This window comes from Pogona vitticeps, chromosome 2, assembly GCF_051106095.1.
Source record: "Pogona vitticeps strain Pit_001003342236 chromosome 2, PviZW2.1, whole genome shotgun sequence".
Classification (NCBI taxonomy): Eukaryota; Metazoa; Chordata; class Lepidosauria; order Squamata; family Agamidae; genus Pogona; species Pogona vitticeps.
This window is the reverse complement of record NC_135784.1, coordinates 313129209-313143620: the sequence shown is the minus strand read 5'-3', so window position 1 is coordinate 313143620 and position 14412 is coordinate 313129209. Positions and strand designations below refer to the sequence as shown.

At 52.0% G+C, this 14412-nt stretch overlaps 1 non-coding gene across 1 annotated transcript; it reads left to right on the top strand.

Annotated features, from left to right (window-relative positions):
- The first annotated feature begins 14308 nt into the window (after window positions 1-14308).
- Window positions 14309-14412, top strand: LOC140705259 (U6 spliceosomal RNA). The gene has a single exon (XR_012084689.2). It is a non-coding gene; the product is annotated as a U6 spliceosomal RNA (small nuclear RNA).

Below are 14412 nucleotides of genomic sequence, written 5' to 3'. Positions count from 1 at the left end.
TCTGGGGATACATTGTTGTCATGATTGCATGACCCCAAAGCTTCCCGGGTAGCTCTGTGTTTGCAAGCGTGCATTTAGTCATCTCTAGAAGAGATCTTAGTTTTCTCTCCACTAGTCCATTCTGTTCATAGAGAACAGACCGTCTGTGCAGAATGCCTTGTTCTTCAAAGAATGACTGTGTGTAGTGTGAAATGTACTCACCGCCATTATGCAGTTGGAATGCCTGGGGTTTTCCTCCAAATTTGTTCCTCGCCATGGCCATATATTTCTTCAGAAGGTTGTGGGTCTCCCTTTTGTTCTTCAGTAGATATGTGACACAACACCTTGAGAAATCATCCATGAAAATTAGAATGTATTTGTTGCCTCCCATTGATGGCACACTGATCCAGCCACACAGGTCAGTATGAATTAATTCTAATAACTTTATGCTTCTTTTCTCAGTACTTGAGCAAAATGAAGGTCTGACCCCACTCAAGGGAAGCTTCCCTGAAGAAAAAGGTATACACCTGCTTGCAGAAGGACAGCAAAGAGGAGGCCAGCCTGGGTCTCCAGTGGGAGGGAGTTCCAGAGTCTCTGGGAGCAGCGACCGAGATGGCTCTCTTCCTGTGTCTCCACCAAGCATGCTTGTGAGGGTGGTGGGACTGAGATAAAGGCCTCTCCTGATGACCTTAACTCCCGAGCAGGTTCGTAGAGGGAGAGGCAGTCCAGAGGCTCCAAGACGCAGGCAAATAACCAACGACCTCTCTCACACAGCCTGGGCCTGTTCAAAATTGCAGCCCTTGGAGACCCGCTTTCAAATACATGGAAAGGGACTCATCAGGGAATCCAGTCACAGGTCTCCCTCCTGTCACCTTTGGAGACAGGTGGCATCCTTGGTGTCCAGGAACTGCAGGTGTTGCGAGTGCGAAAGATGCACCTCCTTCTGTATCCACACATATTCCCAAGGGTGCTGAGGCAGTGAGGCGGCAGCCATGCAACCTCCCTCCTGCCCTTCTGGTCCCCCCCCCCCAAGGAGGTGGGTGGGTTGCTCTCTTCCATTGCCACCAGCCGTTGCTGCAGCTCTCCTTTCCCTTTGCCCGCTCCGGCCCGTTCTCGGTATTTCCCTATTTTTGGAAAGGTGAAATGGGCACGGAGGAAGGCTTGGAGAGTTCAGGCCCTGCTCCTGGCAGCAGCTCATGCTGCAGGAAAACAACAACATCCGTGCCCGGGTGAGAGGCTGGCACCCCATAAATCCCCTTCCGCAGGTGCTTTGTAGCCTCCAGGAGGAAATGAGGGCACGACTCAACTCGGCCAAATGCCCTGCAGTTTCCTGCAGGTGAGTCAGAAACAGCGGGTGGGGGTGGGGGTTGAGAGCCAATGCTGCTCATTCCTGGACTGGAAGGGGAGGCCTGTCCCTCCCTTGGGCAGAGACTGGACAGGAGCTGTGGTGGGCTCCTGATACCCACAAGGGGCAAGGGAGTCTTGCCCCTGCCCCTCAGAATCCCAGATCTGTTTTAATATAGACAGACAGACAGACTTTGTTATGAGGGTGCAAGTTAGGGTACGATCAGACAGTGCTTCATTTCATGTTATCATATCCTCCACAGTCAGATTCAGATTTTCAGATTAGGCCTCCTTCAGTCTTGAGAGACGATGGTCACGTGCTCTGTATGGAGGACTTGGAACAGCATCTGGTGTGGCTGAGGAGGCCAATGCGAGAGTGACCATCCCTTCCACACTGAAAACAAATCCAATCTGTCCCCTGTCCAGCTCCCTGGTTTTGCTGGTTTCGGGTCTCCATAGTATGTCTCCTGATATTCTGGAGAGTGTTGGCATCGAGAGAGCTTATGCAGGTAGTAGATTTCCTGATGTGGAGGCTCTCGATATGAAGGGGAGATATGGTGCCGCTTCTCCAAACGCTTGTGAGGAGGGGACTGCCACGAGGAGGAGTTGGAATTGGAAAGTTGAATAAAAGTTGCCTGCCCTGTAGATGTAGGGTTCATGTGGGCCGAGGTCGGGCTGGAAAAAACATCAGCCACTGAAGGGTCATGAGTGGGCAAGAGGCTCGGTAAAGAGGTTGGAGACTGGCCCGGAGGTAGCGGAAGGGGGTCCTCCATCTCTGACGGGGAGTCAGGAACCTCCCTCGAAGACCTCTCTAGAATCGGAGATGAACGAGATGGTGGATGAGAAGGAGGCTCCAGCAGTTGGTGAGGCTTGGAAGGATGTTTAGCCTTCTTCTGCTGAATGTTCTCAAGAGGAGTCTCGAGCCCATATTGAAGAGAGCTTTGAGATCAACGCCAATTTCGACTGCAAGGAGGACTTTGAGGTCAATCTTTGCTTCGGTGATGGGGTGGTCGGTGCCGAGACCGGATCTGCCAATTCGGATCTTGGGATGGGCATCAAGGTAGGCTCCATGATCGTAGGATCAGAAGGTTGGAAGGATTTCTCCCAAAGGAAAGATTGAAGGTGCTGGAGGTGTAGCTTGAGTGCAGCTTTTGTCAGTCTCATGCATTCTGGACAGGAGTGAGTTTGGTGTTGTTCCCACAAACAAAAAAGACAGCAATCGTGGCTGTCAGAGAGGGGAATCTTGTTGGCACACAAAATGCAATGCTTAAATGGGCCCAGAGGGACCATAAAAGGGGCGGGAGACGGGGTGGCGGCGGCGGAAACGAAGGTAACAGAAAAAAGGAGATAAAACTCACAGGGAAACATCCAATGGGAAAAAAGTATCAAATGTGCCAGGGAGGCAAGGAGAAGATCCAAAGATCACGAATGAAATAGTTGCTCTAGTCATCATGAAGGAGTCTGAACTCAGCACTGGCTAAAAGGAACGGAATTTCAATGGGTGAAGCATGCGCTCCATGGGGGAACGTCCTACTAATCACGTGTTTTTAAGCTCTGGAAATTTCCAAGAAGTCCTGCGCAGGTGCAGAATTAATCCATTCATGTGCATTCACAGAGGCCAGGACGAAGAACAGACAGTGCTTCATTTCATCTTCTAGACGGCTTTGGGACGGGGTGGATTTGCTCCATTTTCCAGCAACCACGTGACATGCAAGCAATCACGCACCCTAGAATCACAGAAACCTAGAATAATGGAGTTGGAAAGGGCCTCTAAGGCAATAAAATCTGCCCCCTGCTCAAAGCATGAATCCAAAGCAAAGCAGGTCTGACACGTGATTGTCCAATTTTCTCTTGAATGTCTCCAGAGTTGGAGCACTCGCCCCCCCCCAGCTGGGGTCACTCCTGTAGTTCCATTGTTGTACTGCTGTAACAGTGAAGAAGTTTTTTTCCCCCTGATATTCAACCAAAATCTGGCTTCCTCTAGCTTGAGAACAGGTCATCCCAGAGTGCAGGACATTCTGGGATGACAGAGAACAGATCCTGCCACTCTTCTGTAGGACAGCCTTTCAAGGCTTTGAAGAGTGCTCTCCTCCTCTCTCCCCTCAGCCTTCTTTTCTCACGGCTAAACATTCCAGGTCTTTCAGTCTTTCCTCCTTATAAGGCTTGTTTTCCAGTCCCCTGATCTTCCTGGTGGCCCTCCTTTGAACTTGCTCCAGTCTAAACCTATTCCATGGATCCTTTTTTTCCCCAAGTGCAGTGGGATCACTTGGTGTGAGTTTGGTTTCTGGCATGCATGATCGCCGAGCCAGTACCCAAGCGACACTGGCAGGTGGTTCCCCCAGCAAGTCAGTGCTGTGCCACTTTGATGGCATACCAATAACATGATACATCACTTGCCAATAAATGGGGGGGGGGAATGAAGCTTTCCCCCACTCCTCATGAAGGGGAGGGGAGGCTGGCCCATGTTCCTGCAGTCACAGCTGCCCACTTCCATGTGTGCCCATCAGATGCCACTTCTAGAGGGAGAGGGCACTGAAGCTAATGGGAACCTGCTCTGGAGGCAACGGAGGGCTGGCCGGGCAGGTGATGCTGCCGCTCTTCAATTGCCCGAGGGAGGATGAGTGAGGTGTGTGCGTGCGTGCATGCCTGTGTGTGTGTGTGTGTGTCTCTGTGTGTGTGCATGCCCACATACCTGTGTAGTGGAGGCCAAGAGGGTCAAAAGAATCAAGATCCCGACCAGGGTGGTGTTGATGGTGGTGCCATCAGTCCATCAACGTCCCAAAGCAGGAGGAGCAGAAGCGTCTCCAGAGGAAGGGAGCCAGCCAACCTAGGTGTATCCTGGTGGCCAAATGTCCTCCTTTAGGAAGGACAGTCCTCCCTTTGGAGAGCAGCCCTCCTTTTGGGGGTTGTTTAAGTGGCCACACGACACACACCCATCCCTGGCTGAGCAGGGAAAGCAGAGGCTTTGACTGGTCAATGTACCTGATCAGCCCTCTCTCAATTTTTTAAGTAAAATGGTTGAGAGGGTGGAGTCATTTTGTGAGAAAAAGAAGCAAGCCACACACTGACAATTGACAGGAAAGACATGGCCTCGCTGGTCAATTCTGTATGAACACTGGATGGGAGGTCAGTCCCAGGAGTGGAGCTTCTAAAACGACCATTCAGGCCACTCCTCGGAAAGAACTGGTTGTTGTCTAGCTAGATATTTTAACAAAACTACAGTAACCTCTGTTTATTTTCTTTCTATAAATGCTGAATATACAAGGCATAGGATACCACCATACATTTAATTGGATGAAATGCTTGAAATGTTTTCCCTGGAAAAAATGGTGTTATAATTTTTTTCCTGTTTTATTCATAGCATATAGTCCTTGAAGAAAAAATATATATATATATAAAACATAGACTTTGAAGAAGGCTGAGAAGGCTAAGCCAGAATGTGTTGGGCTTTTAATTTGGAATGAAGTGCACTGTAAACCTTTTACATGCTGGGACCGGAGGCTCTTTGTGCCTTACAGCTTTGGTGGATGTCCCCGTTCCTTTCTGTTCTTGTTGCAGGATGCCACCAACCAGGCAAAAGCCCAGGGCATCGGCTCACAGCCACCATGTCCTTCAATCTGTCCAATGTGACACCGTTTTGGAGTGTTATTAAACACTCTGCCTGATTTGTTTGATTTTATACCCCATCTTTCTCTCAGTGCTGTGTCCCAAGGTCACACAGTCCCGAGGTGCAACAGGGTGAGGATGGCAGCAGAGTATTTCCCCTTAAACTGCAGTAATCATGTCTGATCATGAATACTATTTGCATATCTTAGCTTAAATAAGAGTGCACCTTCCCTTAGGCAGAACGCCCTCCGTTTTGGAGCAGTTTGGGCTACAGGCCCTCCTTCTGGGGATCTCTCTCCTCCTTTTGGGCCACGGAGCCTCTGCCCTCCTCTCCACCTGCCAAGGTCAACCAGGCGAGCCTAGCTTTTGTCTTTAGTGCGGTGGAGGCAACTGGTCAATTGGTCACCTGGTTGTCCCAGCCTCGTGGTGACCTTTCAGCTCCATTTGGCCCTCTGGGCAACCTGGCTCCTTGAGCCTAGGAGGGCATCACATCTGGCCCACATGTGCTTGTGGCTCGAACCCAGGTCTTATACACTTTTCACCTGCTGAAGAGCGTGACCCAGCTCCAAAGCTCATCTTCTTTGTAACTGCTCAGTGACCCAGTCATGATATTGCTTCACCCAGGGCTGGGCCAGGAAGGTTGAGCTGCCCTGGCCCTGCGATGCCAGAACCAGCAGAGAGCTTTCTGGGGGCGCCTTGAAGGCGAATGCCTTTGATTTGGCAGGAGCTTCTGGGGGCCGCAGCCACCCACGCTTTCAGGGGCATGGAGGGCTCAATCCAGCAGAGTGAGCCGGGGGCCCTTCTTGCCAGAGCCCGCTTGTCTTGAGTCTCAGCCAAGCCTGCCACAGGAAGCTCATTTCGGAGACTGGCCGTGGCCCACCAGACCAAGGGGCAGCCACGTTTCTGGGCCCTCTGTGCTGATTGACTGACCCGCAGATCATCTAATCAAGTTATGCACAGTTGATCCACATCTCAAAATGTTTCCCAGTACAGGACAAAAAGTCCAAACAGTCACTAACAAACAAACAGAACATGCTGCCAATCCACACACGTCCTCAGTGCTGAAGCATCTGGAGCCTGGAAACTCAAGGCAAGCCATTCTTTAACGGGGACCACCGCCTGCCCGGGCAGATTTCCATCTGAGATCTGGGATCCTGAGCCACATTTTAGCAAGGCTGGCTTCCTGCTCCCAGAACCCAAAGGGCTCAGGAACAATCGGCACGCTGTTCCCAAGGACAGGAGCTGCTGCTCGTCAGGAAACCTCCAATCCAGACATGTCTCCTGGTTATCTGGAGGAGCAGCCTGGGGTCCCCAAAACCCACCAGGCTGAACAGCGGGCCTTCCTGAGTTCTTGTTTGTTGCTTTGCGTCTCTCCACCAGGCAGGATCGGTGACCCTCCTGTTCCCACCTGGGGACCTTCTTCTCTTCACCCAGAAGCCTCTCCAGCAACAGAGGTCCCCAACAAACACACCGGGAAGTTGTTGGTTTTTCTTTTTCTTTTTTTGGCCCGGGAGCCAATGTTTATGTAAGGACGGTGGAATTTCCTTCAACAAGAGCCTGCATTCATAAGTTATCAAAGGGGAATTGACTTTGGCCAAGGAAAGACAGTGGGCTTTCCTGCTGGGGGGGGGGAAGACTCTTGCACAGCCCCCGTCCCTGAATTCTGCTCGGCATCTGGGTTTCTTCAAAACAGGCAAGAGGAGCAGCTTCCGAGAGGTGCTTTTCAGCAGGACCTTGGAATCAAGGGGCTGCCCTCGCACTCAGGAGCATCAGCGCGCAAGGACCCCAGAGGTCCTTGAAAGGCAAGGCAGGAACACCACCCATGAGGTGGAACAGGAGCCGGAGCCTTGGCTTGGCCTTCTTGGTGGCCCCTGGAGGGCCACTCCCACCACAGACGTGGATGCCGCAGTCCCAGCTCAAAGGAGAGGCCTGAGTCGAACAAGAGGGAGTGTGCATGTAGCAACATTTTCAGAAGGAAATCCAGCCTCTGTCTTTTGGCCAGGGGTGGACCTAACTGTCCCTAAGAACCCCTTCCCATGGGGTGGTGGCAAAATGCCCCCAGTTTTTACCAGGGACCAAGGAAGAGCAACGCAAAGGGATGGAGACTAGCTCATTGAGGGCTGAAACCCTGGAACAGGTCTCGCCGGAGGCCACTGGAGAGCATACTTTGTGACTCTCTGGGGTCTCCCCCAGGTGTCCCCTTTGCTGCCATGGATGCACCTGCACACAGAGTCATCTCATACAGCAGTCTCAAGAGGCTGAGGGCCAGTGATGTAGTAGACCACAAGGAGAGAAGGGGGGCTGCTGCTTGTCAGCCCACAGAGAAGTATTTGCTCAGCATGTGGCAAATGAAACCACACAGGTCTGCCCTGTCTCTGATGCTCTAGTTGCCGCCAGACCCTGCAGATGTAGTGTGGGCCTTTGCATGTTGGAGGAGAGCTCTGTGGATAACCCTGGACTGCCAGAAAGATGAACAAGTGGGTCCTAGAGCAAACCAAGCCTGAACTCTCTCTGGGGATAATCATTTTAAAGCTAAGGCTGTCCTACTTTGGACCCATCCTGAGATCCTCTGGAAAAGACCATCATGCGGGAAAAGGAGGAAGGCAGCAGGAAAAGAGGAAGACCCAACATGAGGCGGATTGACTTCTTAAAACATCCTTCTCCATGGGGGGCCTGGCACTTCTGAAGGGGGCCACGGACTGAAAACAATTTGTCACAGTCCTGATTCGGCCTTATATATTTTTCATATTGTGTTTATGGCCATGGGGGAAAAAGACTGAGAATAGCTGCCCAAAAGGAAGCTGCAGGCTTGAGTTCTCAAGGACTGAGCCGGACGTTGAGGGCAAGACATCTTGGAAATCACTCATTCATGGGGTTGCCAGGAACAGCAGCAGCAGCAGCAGCAGCAGCAACAACAACACATCTTTAAAAGCACCTCTGGGGAGGTGGAGGAGATGCCAGGAAGAGGGCGGTCAGAAGGATGGTTTAGTCACCTCTGAGGATCAGATTAATCAAACTTTTGTTTTTAATTGGTTTTATCTGGCATTTCCTTTTTGTTTTTAAATCTTATGCTCTGCTTGCAATGGTGCACTGGTACCTTCAGCCTCGATACTGCCTTGTTGTTTGGTTGCCCTTCATTTTTAAATTTTGTCTTTCTGTGTGCTTTATTTTAAAGTTAGTGTCAGTGGAGCTGTGAAGCAGTCGAGCTTTTAATGGGAGCAAAGAAAGCTGACATACAGCCCCACCGGTTTGACCAGAATGCCCGGACATGAAGAATCTACAAACAGGAAATTATAAGGGATCCAGGGAATCAAACTTGCCATTTTAACCTCCTGTCTGTATTTTTAAAACAAGAAGTGTAAAAAGCAAAATAAAGATTAAATGGCGTTGGTACTGAGAATGAATTAGGAGAAATTAATTGTATCAAGGCTGGCCAGTTCCTCCTGGGAGAGAATTTCCAGGAGGTTAGACAGTAAAGGAGGTCCAGCAGATTCATTGGTGGGAATCCTATTTCCATCCAGTTGCAAGACATTTTGAAGAGTGGCATTGTGATCTTAAGGGCTAGTCGTTTCACTGGGTTCAAGGGGATAGAAAGGCCTGCCAGGTTTTAAAGCCTTCTTAAAAGTCACCAGCGAAGGGGCCAGGCATGACCAGGAGGAGGAGGAGGAAGCTGACCCCAGAGTCAGGCAGTGACCACTAACTAAGAAGGCTCGGCTCCTGGCTTTCTCCTTCTGGGCCTCTCCCAGGGTCAGCAGCAGCATCCTCCTCAGAGGTCCAGCCTGGGATGGGCAGTTCTCGCTGGAAGAAGGCCTCCTGCCAGGTCCTGAGGTCCCAAACCATTTAGGGCTTTACACCTGTTAGAGACTCAAAGCATCGTGTAAGGGCAGCTACTGCCGAGCCGGGATTTACAGAGTTAGAGTTAAAGGGTTAGCTGCCTTGGGTCCTCTTCAAAGGAGAAAGGTGTGGGGAAAATATATTTTGAATAGAATAAATACAGTGGGGTCTTGACTTAAGAACGGCTTGAGTTAAGAACATTTTGACTTAAGAACCACTCTCATAGGAAAATATTGACTTGACTTAAGTACTTAGATTTGAGTTAAGAACTGAAAAAAACCCACGTGGGAGGCAAGGAAAGTGCAAAATTGGAACTTTCAGTTAACTGTTGGCCAGTGAAAAGGGTGCCTGTCTGCTTCCTCACTCCTCCCAGCGTTTAGAGAGTGGATTGGGAGACAGTCTTCGGACTGCCTGGTACTGTCCTGCCTGGACTGTCTTTTCCCTGCCTTCCCTGAACCTTTCTTGACCTAAGAAAATAAAGAAACAAAATATCCCCCTCTAGTGGTCGAAAGCGGAATAGCAGCTTCCCATTAGTTTTTATGGACTGAAAAGAGCAGATACGGATCAAATGGTTTTCAATGCATTCCTATGGGAAATGCAGATTTGACCTGAGAACTTTTTGACTTGAGAACCGCCTTCCAATACGGATTAAGTTCTCAAGTCAAGACCCCACTGTAACTAAAAATACAGGTACCACTCAGCCTTTTTAAAACATATAGGAAAGAAAGAAATAACAAAACTAAATTAAAATACAAACACAGTACTGACTACATATACAATACACATTAGACATTTCCCACCCGCGAAACCTTCACCCTTGGGACTAGGTGACCAATAATATCAGTTTATACCTGAATATTTTAACCATTCCAACAGGTAGAAAAGCACTGACAGGGGCCAAGTATCCCCTCCAGCTTTGCCGGCCGGAGAGCCTTTCCAGCAATGGCCACCCGGTCCCCCTCTCAACTCACCCATAAGGGCAGGAATGTCCGAAGAGGGGACCCTCCCTCTCCGCCCCCCCATTTACCCCCCAGGACCTGCGGCCGAACCTTCCAAGCCATCTGAGCGCCAGCGCGCTCCTCCTCCCTGGCGCACCGGCCCCCGTCCATTCGGAGCCCCAGGCTGCCTAGAAAACGGGCCGCAGCCTCTGGAAAGAAAGGGGCCACGCTCGAGCCCGACCCCACGGGCTCCGGCGTGCCACGACCCGAGACAAGGGCACGCATCGAATGACGTATATCGAACTGTACATAATTCGTGAGGTATGGCATCATTGACTGAAGCCCCTTCCGGAAATGACAGATGCTGGATTAACCTGAATTCTCCGGGTGTTTTCTTTGGAACCACACCCAAGGGAGACACTCTCAAAGTGGCCAGAGGCGGTTCTGGGAAAGGCCCCAACACCCTTCCTTCCCGTGCCTCCTTGTCAATTGTATCCTGCACCACCTTCTCCCTTCTGTGTACCGATTTTAGGTTCTGAGAGAAATATGGTTGTCGTCCACCCTCCGCTGGTATCTGCTTGCTCACAACAGAGCCCTCCCTGAGCTGCTCTGCCCCCCACTTGCCATCCCGTCCGGCCACGGACAGAGCCGCGGTCATCTGCGCTGGCACGCCGGGCGGGCGGGCGGGCACACGCTTTCGGCGCCCCCCCCCAGAGTGCCCTGAGGGTCCTGGGCTTGTGGCCCGGTGGGGGAGCGCCCTTGCGTTCGCCTCGTCTTCGTTGGGCGGGATGTGAGGCCACCCTCCCCTCCCCTCCCCTCCCCTCCCGCCAACCGGGTCACTCGGGGCGCCGAGTCGGAGGCTTCCTTCGGGGCGCTGCCTGGCCGGGGAGCTTTCCTGCTGCGTCCGGCTTCGACGGGAAAGCGCCCGGGCGCCCGAGACGGTCTCCCTCCGGCAGGCGCTCCGCCGGAGCCCGGAGGCGGGCCGGGAGAAGCCGAACGGCTTCCTCCATTCCAGCCCCTTTCCCGGGACCCCCGCCTGTCCGGGCTCAGTTATGACGAAGGGAAAGACCGACGGCCGTGGGGCTGGAGCCTCGGGAGTCGGCGAGCTGGCCTGCCGAGGGGACTCAGCCACTGAGGCGCGCCAGAACATACGGCGGGGGGCAGGATTGGGCCCCTTTTGTTGCAAAATACTACCTGCGGGGGGGGGGGGAAGGGGGGCAGCGGCGGCGGCGGCGCCTTGATTCGCCCTCGGGTCTTGTTTCGCTGCCAGGATGCAAAACGTGTGCTTGTCCAAAGCCAACTTGGTAAGTCAGCCGAGTAGGAAGAGAAGAGCAACAGGACCCCCTCCAGCCCTCTCGCTTGCCTGCTGCAGCCCCCGGATCCCACCCTCGGGCCCCCTCCGACCATCGGCTGGTGCAGCTGGCAGAGCAGCGGCCCCCCAGCCTTGGCAGACCCAGGAGGACTCGCGGGGGGGGGGGGCGGCGGCGGCGCGCTCTCTCTTTGCTAGCGCTGGCCAACCGGGTGCGCACCGGCAGGCGGGGAGAGGGCAATAGCGGCGCCTGCTGGCGATCCCCTGCAACTGCTGCGGAGGGGCTTCCCGCCCCCGGCACAGGCCGCCATCGAGAGCCGAGCGGGCCGGCAGGCGAGGGATGCTGGCGCCTTCACCCCACGCCTCGATCCAACCCCTTTCAAAGCGTATCAAAGCCCCTTTCAAATCTTCTTCAACCTTTTGGGGTTCGCTTATTCATAGAGTTGCCTTGAGTCCAAAGCAACTTGATGCCACAACAACAACAACAACAACATCAACAGCTCTATTGTTTATGCCATGTATAATTCTGCATGGTGCAATTCCTAGCGCGGTGTAGTGGATAGAATGATGGACTCGGACTCTGGGGGAAAAGGTTCGAGACCCCACTCAGCCATGAAATCTCACTGAGGGAGAGAACTGGTGAAGCCACTCCTTAAATGTCTCACCTCGAAAGCCCTTTTAGGGTCTCTATAAGTCAGTTCTGACTTCACAGCACAGAATGCGCATGCACGCACGTGTACACAACTCTGTGTGCATCTGCAACATCTCTTCTTACTTACCTTGTTTCTTAAGCCAGTCAGCCCCCCAAATGTTGCCTCTTTCCACTGTAAAGGAATTCTTCCAATCCCTTGTATTTGCAGGTTTCCATTTCGAGTTCTGTTCTTGCTATATCCCATTGTCTCTCTTCCAATTTAGGTTGACTCTATGAATGAGCAACCTCCAGAGGGCCTGCTCATTAACAGCCCTGCTCATCCCTTGCAAACTCAAGACCACGGCTTCTTTCCTCGAACCAACCCATCTTTTATTTAGCCTTCCTCTTTTCTTGTTGCCTTCACCATTGTTGAGTCTCTGCTGGGTGGGGAAAGGCAAAGAATAGGTAGGTAGTCAGTCAGTCAGTCAGTCAGTCAGTCAGTCAGTCAGGCAGGCAGGCAGGCAGATTGGAGAATCAAATAGACACAGCAGGGGGCACTCCTTCCACCAACAGACACAGCTGGGTTTGTCTCTTCTCCCCCAAGGAAAATGCCAGGACCAATCTTATGCAAACTGAACTCCTGCACCTGGACAGTCTCACTGCACCTTGAAAATCTCCCTTTTCACCCAACTTTGTAACCTCTCTGCAAGATAATAAATTGCTTTCCTGTCAATACAATACAACAATGTAACCATGTACTTTATTTCCATAACTGCTGTCTATAGACCCACCTTGTTGACCCACCCTGTTGTAAAATTCCATCCCTTCTGTGATTCCCACTCTGACAAACTTTTGGATTCCTTTGCAACCCCATCCCTTCTGCCAATAGGCCATGAGCTACCTATTTCCCGCTTCTTTGTACCATGAACCACCCATTCCTCCTCTCATTCCCTTGTGTAACAAATGTTATAAAACTCCTGGTCTTTCCTGTGCATGACATGGTTGTTCTTGCCTACACTTGGAGGCATGACTTCTGTCACGCCTTTTATTTAGCTAAATAAAACAGCAACCATTTGAACTCTCTCTCATGTCAAGGTTATTGGCGTTAAAGTTTTGACTCGCTATTCCAGGAGACTAGCTCCTGGTTTCAACAACAGTCACCTTTAAGCAGCAGAGAATGTCAACCTCCCTCTAGGAGGAGTTTATGCTCCCAAAGGTCCATTTGGATGCCACCTCTCTGGCAGATTTCAGGAGCCAGGAGAGGCATGCGTCTGGTTGGGAGATCATGGTCTAAGAACATGGAAGTGCCTTGTCCACGTCATCAGACATCATAGGCTGAAATTGGTCCAATGCAACCAGTCCTGTTGATTTGACTTATTGCTACACTAACAGAGACCAGGTCTCTACTGATGGCCTAAATCCTTGTTCAAAAATTGGCTTTGAACCGGTTGCATCAAGGCATCCAGCTGAGGCTCCAAATGCCGTCCAGCCCCACTTTATAAAGCTCTGCCTCTTGGTTAACAGCCTCACCAAGCCACCTAACATAGTTGGCTTTCTTGGCAGCTTGGTTAGAGTGCGGTAGTGTTATAATAGTGGCTGGATATGTTCTTTGCTGTAGCTCTTTTGACACTGGAGGGATTTTTCCTCCAGATGCTCCCCAGCCTCCTCCTGGTGTTTCAAGGCCTACAAACCAGGATCCCCTACGAACCAGGAGGAGGAGCAGACCTTTGGGGCATCTGTCCTAGTTGCTGAAGGGTCCCATTTAACCTGGGCTTCGACAGCCGTGACAATCGGCTCGTTCAGAAGTCCATCCAAGGCGTTTTGGAATCTAACCAGACCCAAGAGCCTCCATGGGCAGGCCGTTTGATCGGTCCCCTCTCCCCACGAGGGAGGATGGCACTGCAAGGCCAGATTTAAGTAGGCAGGGGGGTCTGACCATGACAAGGGTGACTAAGTCAAACTGGTCACCCTCAGATCTTCCTTGCCTTGGCCAGCCAAAACTGCCAGGTCGGTTGCATGACCTGCCCTGTGTGTGTGACCGTTCCCCTGTTGGGGCAGCCCCGTGGCCGTCATGGAATCCATGAAATCTGAGGCTGGACCGGCAACCGACGCCTCTGCATGGACGCTGAAGTCCCCCCGGGGGGGGGAAGCCTGGGAGGCCACCACATCACCGCGAAGCCTGTCCGTTTTGGAAGGGAGAGCGCTGGGTCACGGGGAGAGAACTGCCCCAGCACAAGCTTTGAAAGGGGTTGAACCAGCTGGATTCTCAGCCTTGTTTGCCTCATCACACTTGCCCCCTCCCCCATGTACACTTTGCTGTTTTGAGACATCCAGTCACATCTGATTTACAGTGACCCTAATAAGATTTCCCAGATGTGTGAGCTTTCCAAAGGATGACTTACTATTGCCACCAGCCACTCCTGCTTAGTTCCCGTGGCAGAGGGGAGATCCCCTGGCTCCCAGTCCAGCATGCAGGGAGGGAGGGGGGGCTACAGCACACTTGCTGTCCCTCTGCCCTGCCCTCTGCCAGCATCTCCCTGTGACCTGACTGTGACCAGGGTCCCCTTGTCTGAGGAAGTGGACTGCGATCCAGGAAGCCTGACAGAGGGACAAGTCCCATCAAATGTAAGGGGGCAGGAAACGTGCTTTGCTTTTGCTAGCCACGAAGAATCTTCGGCAGCACATATACTAAAACTGGAACAATACAGAGAAGATTAGCATGGCCCCTGCGCAAGGATGACAGGCAAATTCGTGAAGCGTTCCATATTTTT